Source organism: Bactrocera dorsalis, chromosome 1 (genome assembly GCF_023373825.1).
Source record: "Bactrocera dorsalis isolate Fly_Bdor chromosome 1, ASM2337382v1, whole genome shotgun sequence".
Classification (NCBI taxonomy): domain Eukaryota; kingdom Metazoa; phylum Arthropoda; class Insecta; order Diptera; family Tephritidae; genus Bactrocera; species Bactrocera dorsalis.
Window position 1 is genome coordinate 20,484,363 of NC_064303.1, and position 15,646 is coordinate 20,500,008.

The following is a 15,646-nucleotide window of genomic DNA, read 5'->3' on the forward strand; positions in this document are numbered from 1 at the left end:
TTCACAATGTAAAACATCAAAACTACCATAAATCCAATTTATAACAAGTATGGAAGGGCTAAGTTCGTGTAGAACCGAACATTTTATACTCTTGCAACTTGCAAGAATCAAAGTCGGGGAAATACATTTAGGTGGAAAACGTCAACCAGAGAATCGGAATCTAAGCAATTTTATAAATACAAATGTGTAGTATATGGGAGTTGGGGTAGAAACGACCCAATTTTATCTATTTTTGTCAATACCACATACTATTAAAACGCCACATACTAAAGAAATATTCCATGGGCTTGTTTAAGGTAACATACACACACACACAATCTCCAATCATATGGAGTAGAGTCAATCGAATGTTCGAAAATCCTGATAAGACTCTCTCTGTGGCTCTAAGTCAAGTTTTCACCAGACTTTACTCCATTAAAGCCATCACATACCATCTCACGTGGAAAACTTAACATCTCTGGCGTATATAGTCATTGATTTACGCCGCTTTTATTAGTTTTTATCAATAGCGTTATATGGGGAGTGAGCGGGGCTATCATCCGATTCCATCCTTTTACACACTGACGGTAGGAGTTCTTATATAATATTTGATAGGCGAATTTGGCTGTTGTAGCTTTAGTGGTTTAGGATATATGTATGTATTAGGGCGGGTCGATTTAAAAATCGCTCATTGCTCTATGAAAATCGTATTCTAGGGATCAAAATAAGAAACTTTGCCGAAGGAACCATACCTCTAAAACGAATTTTGATGTCCCCCAATTTGGGTCGAACTTTTGGGTAGGGGCAAATTTTGAAAAATCCCACTTTGACCCATTTAGAGTGCTCCAATCGAGTCCAAATGTATGACCGACCCCCACTAACTTTGGACGACCGATCCACGCATGCCAGTGGCACACCCCCTGGAATTTTCCTGAGGGGTTCCCCATACAATCATTTCAAAAAATCACCATTTTTGGCCTTTACATGAAAAAATCAGCTAAATGGCTATGTTTATACTCTCGCAACAAAGTTGCTAAGGAGAGTATTATAGTTTTGTTCACATAACGGTTGTTTGTAAGTCCTAAAACTAAAAGAGTCAGATATAGGGTTATATATACCAAAGTGATCAGGGTGACGAGTAGAGTTGAAATCCGGATGTCTGTCTGTCCGTCCGTGCAAGCTGTAACTTGAGTAAAAAAGTTCGAAGATGGGCAAAATCGGCCCACTGCCACGCCCACAAAATAGCGGAAACCGAAAACCTATAAAGTGTCATAACTAAGGCATAAATAAAGATATTAAAGTGAAATTTGGCTCAAAGGATCGCATTAGGAAGGGGCATATTTGGACTTAATTTTTTTGGAAAAGTGGGCGTGGCCCCGCCCCCTACTAAGTTTTTTGTACATATCTCAGAAACACAAAATTTTACGGAAAAAAAATTTTAAAAATTGAAAATGGGCGTGGCGTCGCCCACTTATGGACCAAAAACCATATCTCAGGAACGACTCGACCGATTTCAATGAAATTCGGTATATAATATTTTCCTAACACCCTAATGACATGTACGAAATATGGGTGAAATCGGTTCACAACCACGCCTTCTTCCAATATAACGCTAATTTGAATTCCATCTGATGCCTTCTCTGTATAATATATACATATGTACATTAGGAACCAATGATAATAGCGGAATAAAACTTTACACAAATACGGTATTTGAGCTGAGGTATCCCTTGTGGAAAAATTGTCGTGATCGGACTATAACTTTTCAAGCTCCCTGATATCGAACACGAAGAACTCGGTGCCTAACCTAACCTAACCTAATTTTTCACCGAAAATGTCGGTAAATCTCTCAGAATTTAATTCGAATTAATTTTACAACAAAAAAAAATGTGTAAATAACGGATAATGAAATCTCGATTATCACTTTATCATGCGAGAGTATAAAATGTTCGGTGACACCTGAACCTAGCCCTTCCTTACTTGTTTTTCTTTATTTTTATTTATTTATTTATAATAATATCTACTTTTTTCTCTAGAGATATTTATTTAGTCAGAACATATGTAAATGAAAAAAATAATTTAAGTGAGTTATAGAAAAAAAACTAAAAAAAATTATTGTTTGAAGTCTTTTTTACTTTCAAGTCTGGGCAATTTCGCACGGCTCTCTAATGTCGTCGCCATAACAGCCTCTACATTTTCCGGTATAACCCGTTTGGAAACGCTAGCTAGCAATTGAACATGTCGTTCCGTTCCTTGTATGTGTAATGGAATTTTTGGATCATTAAACGGTGGGGGACATCAGAATTCGTTTCAGAGGTATGGTTTCTTCGGCAAAGTTTCTTATTTTGATCCCTAGAATATGATTTTCATAGAGCAATGGGCGATTTTTTTGCCTCCCCACAATTCGACCCGGCCTAGTATGTATATATGTACATTAAACTTATTATAGGGCGAGTCCAAGCTCACTTTTTACATTTTTACGATTATCCGGATTTCAACTCGTCTCATCATCCTGATCTTTTATAAATATACAACGCTATATTTATCTCGATTAGTATTAGGTGATATTTACAGCTGTTAGCTGAACAAAACTATAATATTGTTACGAATTTACTCTTGCTAGTTTACTTTGTTAGGTTCGTATCTCTGGATTGACAAATAAAACCAACACTGTTTAATTTAATTCAACAATTCTTTATTTCACAACTCGTCTGCACTATAGCAGTTTACTCTTAGCACTGATTCATTACGTTGGCGCTGCCACGGCTTATATAGCCACGCACTTCTCGCTGATGCTGACGTGTCCTTCTAGAATATCGCGTCTGGAAATTACCAGAACATACGGCTATAGCCACGCACTTCTCGCTGATGCCGACGTGTCCTTCTAGAATATCGCGTCTGGAAATTACCAGAACATACGGCTATACGGCGCCAGACGCAAGCAGACAGTCGCGGCGCCAGACTCAGCAATTGTTTAACTAGACGAGCAGACAGTGTGGCGCCAGATGTCTACAACAAGACAAATGCTATTCCATATACCTACAGCTATTGTTCATAATCAGGGATGCATATAGTAATACAAATACAACTTAATACTACTTTTTGTAACACTGCCCTCCACTAAAGCCTAATCGTCCCGATTAGGCACAAATCCTCTTGAACCAAATGGGGCAAGCCTCTCCAAATGTACTACTTTCATTTTACATCGTGCTTTCCCATTTCTTTGTATGCGGTATACCACGTCATTAAGTCGTTTCATCACCATATAGGGTCCTTCCCAGGCTGTCTGCAATTTCGGGGACAAGCCTTTCTTTCGAAGTGGATTGTACAACAGGACCAGATCACCTTCTTCAAAACCTTTTGAATTTGCCGCTTGATCGAACCGGTCCTTCATCTTATTGCTCATCAGATGCGTATGCTGTCTTACCATTAGATGCAATTCATTCATTTCTTCCTTTAAGGCAGAACAATAATCTCCATCATTTCTTACAGCTGTAGGATTCGTTCCAAACTTAAGATCAGCAGGGAGTCGCAGATCAGATCCGAAAATAATCTTTGCTGGCGTGTAACCAGTTGTCTCGTGCTTCGCTGAACGATACGCCAGCAGGAACATCTGGATGCGCTTGTCCCAATTCCGTTGGTCTTTATCAACGATTTTCCGCAGATGTTCTTCGAGCGTTCGGTTGAATCTCTCTACCATCCCATCTGATTGTGGGTGTAACGCTGTTGTCCGTGTCTTGTGGATGCCCAATAATGTACAGACTTCTTGGAAAATGGAAGATTCGAAATTTCTGCCTTGATCTGAGTGTAATTCGACGGGCACTCCGAACCTTGTTATCCAATTTTCTACAAACGCTTCGGCTACTGTCTTCGCTTCCTGGTTTGGTAAGGCATATACTTCTGGCCATTTACTGAAATAGTCCATGACAACCAGTAGATATTTGTTTCCGGCCGTACTGGTTGGGAACGGACCTGCAACATCCATTGCGACTCGTTCAAATGGTGATCCCACGTTGTATTGTTGTAGCCTACCGCGACTTTTGGCTTTAGGACCTTTAGCTGCCATGCACTCTACGCAATTACTTATCCATTCTGCTATGGAATCTCGACAACCGATCCAGTAGAACCGTTGTTTAATCTTCTCTATAGTTTTTGTAATTCCAAGGTGCCCTCCACTAGGTCCATTGTGATATTCTTTCAATACTTTCGGGATCATGGACTTCGGTACTATGATCAGCAGACGAGACTGTTTGCCATCTTCGCTTTCCCAGGTACGATGAAGGTATCCATTAACGAGGTTTATGCTGTTCCATTGGGCCCAATATGCTTTTGCCGTTGGACTCTCGCTACTTATTTGTTCCTTTGGTGGTCGTACCCCATTTTCTTTGGCTATTATCAGCTTTGCAAGATCAGGGTTCTCCAGCTGATTGATTCTGATGCGGTGAGGAGTCCAATCATCTTCAGGTTCTATATTCAGTAATCGCACGTCGATTATACCTTCTTTTCCTTCTGATTTGGAGCAATGTTTACATTCCAGTGGACAAGGGCGACGTGATAATGCATCCGCATTTTTGTGGTGAATCCCCTTTCGATGTTCCGTTGGTTGATTCCGTTTTGATGGGTTTACCTTTATATTGCAATTACGAACAAAGTGACCCGCTTTTCCACAGTTGAAACATCTGCCTGTTGTATTTACTCGCTTTGCAGCAATTGTCTTCAGAGTCTTCAATATTTCTTCCATCAGCGCCGGTTGTTCCATTTCAACCCTTTGTACCTTGTGTGCTGGTTTACTTAGTAGGGAAGCTGTTTCCTGTGTGAGGGCGTGCGAAACCGTTTCAGCAAACGTTCTTTTTGGCAATGCATATGTGGCGCGTTTGGTGTCCACATCACGAATTCCATTTATGAAACATTGAATTTTTACCCTCTCAATGTAATCCACAGGTGCATCTGCATTTGCCAAATGAGCCAGTCGTTCTATTTCAGTTGCGAACTCTTGCAATGACTCGTTCATTTTCTGACCCCTGTTTTGCAGTTCGATCTGGTATATTTGTTTCCGGTGCTCACTACCATATCGTCTTTCTATCGCACTCATCAATGCCTCATAGTTGTCCCGTTCACAGTCTGGAATAGTCTGAAGGATTTCTGCCGCAGGCCCTTTCAATGATACAAACAAGGACGCCACTTTGTCCGCTACATTCCAGTTATTGGCCATTGCTGTCTTTTCAAACTGAAGTTTGAAAATTTGAAATGGAATACTTCCATCGAATGTGGGTGCCTTCAATCTTGGATTATTTGTTGATGGTGCAGGGCCATGCAGTTGCAGTTCTCGCATACGATTACTCAGTTGAAGAAATTCTGATCTTAAATTTTCTTCGTCATTTTTTATTGTGCTTAATTCGTCTTCAAATTTTGAAAATTTCTCTTGCACTTGTGTATTATTTTCTGTAATCTGTTGTACCAAACGCTTTTCTAACTGCGTATTATTTTCAGTCATTTGTTGTGTAAGGCAAGACTTTAACAGCGATGTATTTTCAGCTATTTGTTGTGCCAGACGATTTTCTGTTTGCACTGCATTTTCTGCCATTTGCTTAATAGCCACTAACAACGTGTTCATGTCTACACTTGATGATGTTCGTTGTTCTTCTACTTTCTCTTCTACCTTTGTAGAAGTTTCTGGCCCAACAAATTCGAACTCGTCCACATTAATTCCATCCGCTTCCATTGCTTCACGTAATCGTGCCTGCAGATCCGCCTTTTGCCCGCTTATCGGCAAATTACGCTCCTCCAGTTCCTTTTTTAATTGCTGAATTCTCAATTCTCCGAATTTAACCATCTTGAATTTGGATTATTTGACAATCCCACTTCTGACACCAATTGTTACGAATTTACTCTTGCTAGTTTACTTTGTTAGGTTCGTATCTCTGGATTGACAAATAAAATCAACACTGTTTAATTTAATTCAACAATTCTTTATTTCACAACTCGTCTGCACTATAGCAGTTTACTCTTAGCACTGATTGATTACGTTGGCGCTGCCACGGCTTATATAGCCACGCACTTCTCGCTGATGCCGACGTGTCCTTCTAGAATATCGCGTCTGGAAATTACCAGAACATACGGCTATACGGCGCCAGACGCAAGCAGACAGTCGCGGCGCCAGACTCAGCAATTGTTTAACTAGACGAGCAGACAGTGTGGCGCCAGATGTCTACAACAAGACAAATGCTATTCCATATACCTACAGCTATTGTTCATAATCAGGGATGCATATAGTAATACAAATACAACTTAATACTACTTTTTGTAACAATATTCTGTAGCAACATGTTGCAAGAGTACAAAATAATCTACCTATTTATGTAATTGAGTCGAAAACCGGGATAGATACTGAAATTTAATAAAAAACTTGGTTATATTTGAACTATTCTTCAACTAACACCAAATTACAGTTGAATAAAATTATATACATACATTGCCTAGCTATTTACATGTATTTTTTTACTCTTGCATAATGCTGCTACAGAGTATATCACCAGTCTGTCTGTTCGTCCGTCCATGCAAGATGTAACTTCAATAAATATTGAGATATCTTGATGAAATTTGGTACACATTTTACGAAAAAGTAAGGATGAATAGAGAACATATAGTAATATGAATTAACGTCAATACACTCTATCATAATATTTACTATTAGCAGTTTACACCTACGACCACTATACTTGCAACTCAGAATCTTTAAAACAAAGTATCTTCACCTAAATTTTATATTACAGAATACTATACACTAACTACATATGTACATACATATGTATTTGAATGCCACAGAAACAGTTGAGCGTGTTGTTGGCTCCCAACAACCTTTTTGTTTTAATTTCCTATTTCTTATTTTCGTTGTTGTTTTTTTTTTTTTTTCAACAAAAATATTTACATACTTATATGTATATATTATATAAATTTATCATTGGCATTGATAGCAGCACAATTGGCACAATACGTCATGAATTAGTATATTAGTATAGCACAGAAACAGTTTAACAGTTAAGCTATTAAACCGTTAAAAAGTTGAGCGGAAGAATATTCTATGAATCCTGTGGTAAAGACGGAATAAAAAGAATACCCCAGCTGTAGTTCCAATCCCGGTTGCCTATCTTTGAAAACACACTTTTTCTACGTGATACGTGGGTTACTCAAGTAGTAAACTGAAGGAAGTTAATATGCCAACGACCATACCACGCTGAATACATCGGTTCTCGTCCGATCACCGAAATTAAGCAGCGTCGGGATAAGGGCGCGGTTAGTACTTAGATGGGGGACCGCTTGGGAACACCGCGTGTTGTTGGCTCCCAACAACCTTTTTGTTTTAATTTCCTATTTCTTATTTTTTTTTTTTTTTTTTTTTTTTTCAACAAAAATATTTACATACTTTTATGTATATATTATATAAATTTATCATTGGCGTTGATAGCAGCACAATTGGCACAATACGTCATGAATTAGTATATTAGTATAGCACAGAAACAGTTTAACAGTTAAGCTATTAAACCGTTAAAAAGTTGAGCGGAAGAATATTCTATGAATCCTGTGGTAAAGACGGAATAAAAAGAATACCCCAGCTGTAGTTCCAACCCCGGTTGCCTATCTTTGAAAACACACTTTTTCTACGTGATACGTGGGTTACTCAAGTAGTAAACTGAAGGAAGTTAATATGCCAACGACCATACCACGCTGAATACATCGGTTCTCGTCCGATCACCGAAATTAAGCAGCGTCGGGATAAGGGCGCGGTTAGTACTTAGATGGGGGACCGCTTGGGAACACCGCGTGTTGTTGGCTCCCAACAACCTTTTTGTTTTAATTTCCTATTTCTTATTTTTTTTTTTTTTTTTTTTTTTTTTCAACAAAAATATTTACATACTTTTATGTATATATTATATAAATTTATCATTGGCGTTGATAGCAGCACAATTGGCACAATACGTCATGAATTAGTATATTAGTATAGCACAGAAACAGTTTAACAGTTAAGCTATTAAACCGTTAAAAAGTTGAGCGGAAGAATATTCTATGAATCCTGTGGTAAAGACGGAATAAAAAGAATACCCCAGCTGTAGTTCCAACCCCGGTTGCCTATCTTTGAAAACACACTTTTTCTACGTGATACGTGGGTTACTCAAGTAGTAAACTGAAGGAAGTTAATATGCCAACGACCATACCACGCTGAATACATCGGTTCTCGTCCGATCACCGAAATTAAGCAGCGTCGGGATAAGGGCGCGGTTAGTACTTAGATGGGGGACCGCTTGGGAACACCGCGTGTTGTTGGCTCCCAACAACCTTTTTGTTTTAATTTCCTATTTCTTATTTTCGTTGTTGTTTTTTTTTTTTTTTCAACAAAAATATTTACATACTTATATGTACATATCTTCTTCTTCTATCTTCTATATAAATAAAAATGAATCGCCAAAATGTATGTACGCGCATCACTTTCATACGACTGAACCAAATTTAATAATTCTTTTTTTAAAATGTTCGTTGAGGTTCAGGGATGGTTTATGCGGAGAAAAAAACTCGAAAAATTGCCGGAAAACCCCTAAAAGCGGCCCTTTTCTTTTTCCCATAGAAACGAATGGATGTTTGTTTATTAGCAACGCTAAGAGAACGACTGAACCAATCTTGATGAAATTTGCAGAGAATGTTCTGCGTGGATTGGGGAAGGTTTAGAAATAAAAAAACCTGTATGTCATTCATGAGGAAAAGTCGGAAAATTGAAAAATATCAAAAAGTTAATTTTTTCCATACAAATTTTTTATTCAATTTTTTTGTTTTGGTTTTCAATTATTTAAATCTTTCAAATTTGGCGTTTGCTTCAAAAATTTTCTAAAATTATACAGTGAAAATGTTATGTGTTTTTCACACAAAGTGATCAATTATAGATTGAAATTTGTCACGATGCCATGAAGAGGTCGCGCTAATATCGGTCGGCGTTCTTTTTGGCATCAACACATTAGCAGCCCAAGGCACATGAACGAGTGCTCCCAGGATGCGATGACATTCGTACGGTATTATGGGTCGCGATCAATCAGAAAGCGATCGTCACGATGTCACAGCAAGACTTTTCAAGCAACAGCTTCGATGGACATTATCTTGAAGCAACGCATATATGGTGCTGTTAGATGCTAGATGTACCCTGTTGAGTGGCAAAAGAGAGGTTTGCCGCACGCACACATTTTTCTTTGGATGGTGGAAGGTGATTACACCAGATCAAATTGATGAAATCATTCAATCATGCGGCAATTCCTGATGCAAAGAAAGATTCAGTATTATACGAAGTGATGAAAACCAATAAGATTCATGTCAATAAATGCACGAAACAGTATCCACGTACTTTTCTTTCGGAAACACAAACTAGAAATGATGGATATCCACTCTATCGGCGTCGCTCACCAGACGACAACGGCAGAACATTTAGCATTCAATTAAGAGGCGGGAGTATCGAAGTTGACAACACATGGATCGTACTATATTCTCCACTGTTGTCTAATTCATATTCAAAACTCATATCAATGTTTAGTATTGCAGTTTGGTGTAATCGATAAAATACGTTTGTAAGTACGTCGCCAAAGGACGCAACATGGCGATTATTGGTCTTGAACGATACGGTCGATACGTGAACTGCAATAAAGCGCTTTGTAGGATATTTACTTTTGCAATTCATGAACGTTTTCCGACTGTTGTGCGTCTCGCAGTTAAAATTAACATTGACGAGTTTTTTGTCAACTTTCGTCAGTGATTCGTTTGTGAGAACATTGCTCTATTCGAAAATGCCTTGGTATTATACATGGAATGCATCGTCGAATAGTTACGCAGAAAGCAAGGCCAACCAGTAGATTGACATCCAGGTGTCTTATCAACTAATGCATTAGGACGAATTTACACAATCCACCCGAAAAACGACGATTGTTTCTATCTTCGGTACATATTGATTAATGTACGCGGTTCAACTTTATTTGAGTCATTGTTTACTGTGAATGGTATATGGGAATATGTGAAAGTTTTGGAGAAGTAAGCCAGCAATTACAAATGCTGGAACACGTTAATCACTGGAATGAAAATTAAGTTCGCATACTTTTCGATATAAACATCGACATTGTCAAAGAAGTTTTACATCGTCTTCGCTAAAAATTGGAAATGGTACAATATCGGTTGATACTTCCGGTGGTTCGATATCAAATCCATCTTCCCTTTATCAATTCACGAAAGATGAACTCATCACAAATGTTCGGACATTGGCCAAATTATCGTAACTGCGATTCCTTAAGTGCACGTGCAATGTTAGCTGCCAAAAATACCGATGTTGTTGAATTCAACTGGAAGATTCAAATTCAAATTCCCGCAGACTTGCGCTCATACAAATCGATCGATCGTATGAAGACGACGCCGTGAATTATCCAGTGGTAGTACTAAATTCTTTGGACAGGCTTGGTATGCCACCGTATCATTTGCGTCTCAAAGTAAGATCCGTCGTTATTATATTTCGCAATCTTCAAGCGCCGAAAGTGTGTAATGGAACCTGACTGATTGTGACGCACCTATCGAATACAAGGAGGAGAATGCTTGATTCTACGAATTCTTTTGAGGTCTAAGGATTTCTCATTTAAGTTCAAACGTATTCCGTTTCAGGTGAAAATTGAATTTGAGATGTCAATCAACAGGACATAAATATAGTCGCATAGTGTGAGGCATAAATTTGGAAATGCTATGTTTTTCACATGGCCGTGGCGTGCTCACGAGTTGAAAAACCATCTTTTCTGTACACCGGAACAGAAACCGAAAAATGTTGTTTATAAAGCTGCGTTACATTGAAAAAAAATGAAATGAGAAATGAGTCAGAACTTTCTTTTCATTACAAACCATATCATTTACATACTTATATGTATATATTATATAAATTTATCATTGGCGTTGATAGCAGCACAATTGGCACAATACGTCATGAATTAGTATATTAGTATAGCACAGAAACAGTTTAACAGTTAAGCTATTAAACCGTTAAAAAGTTGAGCGGAAGAATATTCTATGAATCCTGTGGTAAAGACGGAATAAAAAGAATACCCCAGCTGTAGTTCCAACCCCGGTTGCCTATCTTTGAAAACACACTTTTTCTACGTGATACGTGGGTTACTCAAGTAGTAAACTGAAGGAAGTTAATATGCCAACGACCATACCACGCTGAATACATCGGTTCTCGTCCGATCACCGAAATTAAGCAGCGTCGGGATAAGGGCGCGGTTAGTACTTAGATGGGGGACCGCTTGGGAACACCGCGTGTTGTTGGCTCCCAACAACCTTTTTGTTTTAATTTTTTTTTTTTTTTTTTTTTTTTTTTCCAACAAAAATATTTACATACTTATATGTATATATTATATAAATTTATCATTGGCGTTGATAGCAGCACAATTGGCACAATACGTCATGAATTAGTATATTAGTATAGCACAGAAACAGTTTAACAGTTAAGCTATTAAACCGTTAAAAAGTTGAGCGGAAGAATATTCTATGAATCCTGTGGTAAAGACGGAATAAAAAGAATACCCCAGCTGTAGTTCCAACCCCGGTTGCCTATCTTTGAAAACACACTTTTTCTACGTGATACGTGGGTTACTCAAGTAGTAAACTGAAGGAAGTTAATATGCCAACGACCATACCACGCTGAATACATCGGTTCTCGTCCGATCACCGAAATTAAGCAGCGTCGGGATAAGGGCGCGGTTAGTACTTAGATGGGGGACCGCTTGGGAACACCGCGTGTTGTTGGCTCCCAACAACCTTTTTGTTTTAATTTCCTATTTCTTATTTTTTTTTTTTTTCAACAAAAATATTTACATACTTATATGTATATATTATATAAATTTATCATTGGCATTGATAGCAGCACAATTGGCACAATACGTCATGAATTAGTATATTAGTATAGCACAGAAACAGTTTAACAGTTAAGCTATTAAACCGTTAAAAAGTTGAGCGGAAGAATATTCTATGAATCCTGTGGTAAAGACGGAATAAAAAGAATACCCCAGCTGTAGTTCCAACCCCGGTTGCCTATCTTTGAAAACACACTTTTTCTACGTGATACGTGGGTTACTCAAGTAGTAAACTGAAGGAAGTTAATATGCCAACGACCATACCACGCTGAATACATCGGTTCTCGTCCGATCACCGAAATTAAGCAGCGTCGGGATAAGGGCGCGGTTAGTACTTAGATGGGGGACCGCTTGGGAACACCGCGTGTTGTTGGCTCCCAACAACCTTTTTGTTTTAATTTCCTATTTCTTATTTTTTTTTTTTTTTTTCCAACAAAAATATTTACATACTTATATGTATATATTATATAAATTTATCATTGGCATTGATAGCAGCACAATTGGCACAATACGTCATGAATTAGTATATTAGTATAGCACAGAAACAGTTTAACAGTTAAGCTATTAAACCGTTAAAAAGTTGAGCGGAAGAATATTCTATGAATCCTGTGGTAAAGACGGAATAAAAAGAATACCCCAGCTGTAGTTCCAACCCCGGTTGCCTATCTTTGAAAACACACTTTTTCTACGTGATACGTGGGTTACTCAAGTAGTAAACTGAAGGAAGTTAATATGCCAACGACCATACCACGCTGAATACATCGGTTCTCGTCCGATCACCGAAATTAAGCAGCGTCGGGATAAGGGCGCGGTTAGTACTTAGATGGGGGACCGCTTGGGAACACCGCGTGTTGTTGGCTCCCAACAACCTTTTTGTTTTAATTTCCTATTTCTTATTTTTTTTTTTTTTCAACAAAAATATTTACATACTTATATGTATATATTATATAAATTTATCATTGGCATTGATAGCAGCACAATTGGCACAATACGTCATGAATTAGTATATTAGTATAGCACAGAAACAGTTTAACAGTTAAGCTATTAAACCGTTAAAAAGTTGAGCGGAAGAATATTCTATGAATCCTGTGGTAAAGACGGAATAAAAAGAATACCCCAGCTGTAGTTCCAACCCCGGTTGCCTATCTTTGAAAACACACTTTTTCTACGTGATACGTGGGTTACTCAAGTAGTAAACTGAAGGAAGTTAATATGCCAACGACCATACCACGCTGAATACATCGGTTCTCGTCCGATCACCGAAATTAAGCAGCGTCGGGCGCGGTTAGTACTTAGATGGGGGACCGCTTGGGAACACCGCGTGTTGTTGGCTCCCAACAACCTTTTTGTTTTAATTTCCTATTTCTTATTTTTTTTTCAACAAAAATATTTACATACTTATATGTATATATTATATAAATTTATCATTGGCATTGATAGCAGCACAATTGGCACAATACGTCATGAATTAGTATATTAGTATAGCACAGAAACAGTTTAACAGTTAAGCTATTAAACCGTTAAAAAGTTGAGCGGAAGAATATTCTATGAATCCTGTGGTAAAGACGGAATAAAAAGAATACCCCAGCTGTAGTTCCAACCCCGGTTGCCTATCTTTGAAAACACACTTTTTCTACGTGATACGTGGGTTACTCAAGTAGTAAACTGAAGGAAGTTAATATGCCAACGACCATACCACGCTGAATACATCGGTTCTCGTCCGATCACCGAAATTAAGCAGCGTCGGGATAAGGGCGCGGTTAGTACTTAGATGGGGGACCGCTTGGGAACACCGCGTGTTGTTGGCTCCCAACAACCTTTTTGTTTTAATTTCTTATTTTTTTTTTTTTTTTTTTCCAACAAAAATATTTACATACTTTTATGTATATATTATATAAATTTATCATTGGCGTTGATAGCAGCACAATTGGCACAATACGTCATGAATTAGTATATTAGTATAGCACAGAAACAGTTTAACAGTTAAGCTATTAAACCGTTAAAAAGTTGAGCGGAAGAATATTCTATGAATCCTGTGGTAAAGACGGAATAAAAAGAATACCCCAGCTGTAGTTCCAACCCCGGTTGCCTATCTTTGAAAACACACTTTTTCTACGTGATACGTGGGTTACTCAAGTAGTAAACTGAAGGAAGTTAATATGCCAACGACCATACCACGCTGAATACATCGGTTCTCGTCCGATCACCGAAATTAAGCAGCGTCGGGATAAGGGCGCGGTTAGTACTTAGATGGGGGACCGCTTGGGAACACCGCGTGTTGTTGGCTCCCAACAACCTTTTTGTTTTAATTTCCTATTTCTTATTTTTTTTTTTTCAACAAAAATATTTACATACTTATATGTATATATTATATAAATTTATCATTGGCGTTGATAGCAGCACAATTGGCACAATACGTCATGAATTAGTATATTAGTATAGCACAGAAACAGTTTAACAGTTAAGCTATTAAACCGTTAAAAAGTTGAGCGGAAGAATATTCTATGAATCCTGTGGTAAAGACGGAATAAAAAGAATACCCCAGCTGTAGTTCCAACCCCGGTTGCCTATCTTTGAAAACACACTTTTTCTACGTGATACGTGGGTTACTCAAGTAGTAAACTGAAGGAAATTAATATGCCAACGACCATACCACGCTGAATACATCGGTTCTCGTCCGATCACCGAAATTAAGCAGCGTCGGGCGCGGTTAGTACTTAGATGGGGGACCGCTTGGGAACACCGCGTGTTGTTGGCTCCCAACAACCTTTTTGTTTTAATTTCCTATTTCTTATTTTTTTTTTTTCAACAAAAATATTTACATACTTATATGTATATATTATATAAATTTATCATTGGCGTTGATAGCAGCACAATTGGCACAATACGTCATGAATTAGTATATTAGTATAGCACAGAAACAGTTTAACAGTTAAGCTATTAAACCGTTAAAAAGTTGAGCGGAAGAATATTCTATGAATCCTGTGGTAAAGACGGAATAAAAAGAATACCCCAGCTGTAGTTCCAACCCCGGTTGCCTATCTTTGAAAACACACTTTTTCTACGTGATACGTGGGTTACTCAAGTAGTAAACTGAAGGAAGTTAATATGCCAACGACCATACCACGCTGAATACATCGGTTCTCGTCCGATCACCGAAATTAAGCAGCGTCGGGCGCGGTTAGTACTTAGATGGGGGACCGCTTGGGAACACCGCGTGTTGTTGGCTCCCAACAACCTTTTTGTTTTAATTTCCTATTTCTTATTTTTTTTTTTTTTCAACAAAAATATTTACATACTTATATGTATATATTATATAAATTTATCATTGGCATTGATAGCAGCACAATTGGCACAATACGTCATGAATTAGTATATTAGTATAGCACAGAAACAGTTTAACAGTTAAGCTATTAAACCGTTAAAAAGTTGAGCGGAAGAATATTCTATGAATCCTGTGGTAAAGACGGAATAAAAAGAATACCCCAGCTGTAGTTCCAACCCCGGTTGCCTATCTTTGAAAACACACTTTTTCTACGTGATACGTGGGTTACTCAAGTAGTAAACTGAAGGAAGTTAATATGCCAACGACCATACCACGCTGAATACATCGGTTCTCGTCCGATCACCGAAATTAAGCAGCGTCGGGCGCGGTTAGTACTTAGATGGGGGACCGCTTGGGAACACCGCGTGTTGTTGGCTCCCAACAACCTTTTTGTTTTAATTTCCTACTTCTTATTATTTTT

The 15,646-nt window shown here is 38.1% G+C and overlaps 1 long non-coding RNA gene, 4 other non-coding genes and 9 pseudogenes across 5 annotated transcripts in view; all 14 read left to right on the forward strand.

Moving 5' to 3' along the window:
• The window catches only part of LOC125776582 (uncharacterized), a 187,825-nt gene that overhangs the window by 150,955 nt on the left and 21,224 nt on the right, over positions 1 to 15,646 (forward strand). The gene's annotated exons all lie outside the window — the stretch shown is intronic.
• LOC125776019 (5S ribosomal RNA) lies at positions 7,196 to 7,321 on the forward strand (annotated as a pseudogene).
• On the forward strand, positions 7,687 to 7,812 carry LOC125776020 (5S ribosomal RNA; annotated as a pseudogene).
• On the forward strand, positions 8,179 to 8,304 carry LOC125776021 (5S ribosomal RNA; annotated as a pseudogene).
• Positions 11,191 to 11,316, forward strand: LOC125776022 (5S ribosomal RNA; annotated as a pseudogene).
• On the forward strand, positions 11,671 to 11,796 carry LOC125776024 (5S ribosomal RNA; annotated as a pseudogene).
• LOC125776026 (5S ribosomal RNA) lies at positions 12,151 to 12,276 on the forward strand (annotated as a pseudogene).
• Positions 12,635 to 12,760, forward strand: LOC125776027 (5S ribosomal RNA; annotated as a pseudogene).
• Positions 13,115 to 13,233, forward strand: LOC125775864 (5S ribosomal RNA). The gene has a single exon (XR_007421423.1). It is a non-coding gene; the product is annotated as a 5S ribosomal RNA (ribosomal RNA).
• LOC125776028 (5S ribosomal RNA) lies at positions 13,583 to 13,708 on the forward strand (annotated as a pseudogene).
• On the forward strand, positions 14,062 to 14,187 carry LOC125776029 (5S ribosomal RNA; annotated as a pseudogene).
• Positions 14,540 to 14,658, forward strand: LOC125775978 (5S ribosomal RNA). Its single transcript, XR_007421442.1, has one exon. It is a non-coding gene; the product is annotated as a 5S ribosomal RNA (ribosomal RNA).
• On the forward strand, positions 15,011 to 15,129 carry LOC125776023 (5S ribosomal RNA). The gene has a single exon (XR_007421456.1). It is a non-coding gene; the product is annotated as a 5S ribosomal RNA (ribosomal RNA).
• On the forward strand, positions 15,484 to 15,602 carry LOC125776034 (5S ribosomal RNA). The gene has a single exon (XR_007421458.1). It is a non-coding gene; the product is annotated as a 5S ribosomal RNA (ribosomal RNA).